Consider the following 2,264-nt stretch of genomic DNA (forward strand, 5'->3'; position numbering starts at 1 on the left):
AAACCCACTGAACACTTGATGATAAGTTTTATTCAATGATATGAATAAAGTTCAGTATATCCTTGGTTACTAACTTGGGTCACTGGATATATAGCAAGTCCATTCATAAAGATATTTGGTGAAAGAAAGGTTGGATGTTGGGATGGCTCAGACAGCACAGGTGCAAAGTTAACTATTTCAGGACCTGGAGTAAAATCCTGCAACTGTAAACCCAGATGTTTTAATGAGTTATAATGAAATAGGAATATGCAGAGGAATTAGGGAACCCAAGTATTCCCAAAGATGAAAAAGAGATTTAAGATTGTTGAATTCAAAAAAGTAGAATGAAAGAGAAGAATGCCACTGGGGAATCGAACTCAGGTCACAAGCATGGGAATCCTACATGATACCATTATACCAGTGGGTGCTGTTAAGAAAGCATGATGTTAAAACCTCTCAGGAGTACATCCATTATTGGAGCTGGAATTGGCGGTACTTCATCAGCCTATATATGCAGCAGAAATTTGGAAAAGATGTGAAAATTTACCTAATTGAAAGACAGGTTGGGGGCCGGTTTGCCACCCTGAAGGTGAAGGGCAAGACTTCGAGGCAGGTGCTTCTGTCATCCATTCTTTAAATCTGTACATGGTGCATTTTGTCAAAGACCTGGGTTCCAGCTTCAGGTGGTCTTGTGGGGGTGTACAGTGGAGAGACTGGTGTTTGAGGAGAGTAGCTAGTTTATAATAAACATGATTAGTTTGGCACTATGGATTTCAGACTCTTTGAATGTATATGTAGGTAGAAGATATGTTAGACAAATTCGTGAGCCTCTACAGCTACCAACCTCATGACTGTGCCTTCAGCAGTGTTGAGAAATTGCTACATGCTGTAGGAGGGGATGACTTCTTTGGACTGCTTAACCACACGATTCATGAAACCTAGGCTTCTCTGAGAAATTCCTCAGGGAAATGGTTGCTCCTATCGTGAAGGTCTGTTATGGCCAAAGCACAGACATCAGTGGTGGTGGGTTCAATGACTGATGCTAATTCTGGCCTTTGGGCAGCAGAAGGTGGCAAAAAAGTTGTTTGCTCAAAGCTTCTTAAGGCTTCCAAAGGCAATCTTATATCTGGCTTAGTAATGTTTATAGAGGAGAAAACAAGGACCACATAGTGGGAAATCCCACAAAGATGTTTAGAGTGGTCTACCAAACTGGATCTGAGACCCTTTCAGACTTCTATGACATCATCTTGGTGCTCACACCACTGAATCAGAAAATATCCAATATAACTTTCCTCAATTTTGATCCTCCAGTTGAGGAATTTGATCAGTTCTACCAACAAATAGTGACAACTCTTATTAAGGGAGAATTGAATTCAACTGTGTTTGGCTCTGGAAATGAAAATCAGTTTGGCCTCTGTACAGTGTTAGTCACCAATAGTTCAGATTTGTTCATTAACAGCCTTGGCATTGTATCCACTGTAAAAGAAGAGGGAAATCCTCTACCAGCAACAGATGGGCCATATGTTTCAAAGATATTTTCCCCAGATATTCTTAGTAAAAAGCAAATTATGAAGTTCTTTTTGTCCTATGATTATGCTGTGAAGAATACCTGGCGTGCATAACCTGTGTATCAGTCCGCACAGAAATGCCCCCTCATTGTGCTCCATGACCGGCTATATTACCTCAATGGGATAGAGTTTGCTGCGTGTGCCATGGAAATGAGTGCCTTTGCAGGCTATAATGCTGCTCTCCTTGCCTGTCATTGCTGGAATGGGCGTACAGACATGATTGACCAAGATGGCCTGTATGAGAAACTTTAAATGGAGCTGTGAAATAACCCTATTTCCCTTTCCCCTTCTGGTTCCAGTGAGTGTCACTTGCAAAATATTACTGTGCAAAAATGATTTTGAATAAGATATTTTGCCATTTTCATCACTTAATTAACCCTTATGGGTCGTAAGTAAATGCAAGCTTCAGTGGATATCTTGCACTTAGGACACCTCCAGAACTTCTTACCTGCTCTTTCAATATTGATGACAGTGTTTCCCAAACTTTTGTCTAATCACAGCATTCACCTGGAGCTTGTCAAAACACATGGATTGCTGGGTGTGGTGGTGCATGCTGTAATCCCAGAACTCAGGAGGCTGAGGCAGGAGGATTACTGAGAGTTTGAGAACAGCCTAGGCTACATAGTTCAAGACCAGCCTGGACTACCTAGTGAGCCCCTGTCTCAAAAACAGGAGCAACAGCAACAACTACTAAAAAAAAAAAAAAAAAAAAAAAAA

The 2,264-nt window shown here is 41.0% G+C and overlaps 1 pseudogene; it reads left to right on the forward strand.

Annotated features, from left to right (window-relative positions):
• Window positions 1-419: 419 nt before the first annotated feature.
• LOC104868877 lies at window positions 420-1,799 on the forward strand (annotated as a pseudogene).
• The last annotated feature ends 465 nt before the right edge of the window (window positions 1,800-2,264 follow it).

Source organism: Fukomys damarensis, unplaced genomic scaffold (assembly GCF_012274545.1).
Source record: "Fukomys damarensis isolate Sample0158 unplaced genomic scaffold, DMR_v1.0_HiC HiC_scaffold_38, whole genome shotgun sequence".
NCBI lineage: Eukaryota > Metazoa > Chordata > Mammalia > Rodentia > Bathyergidae > Fukomys > Fukomys damarensis.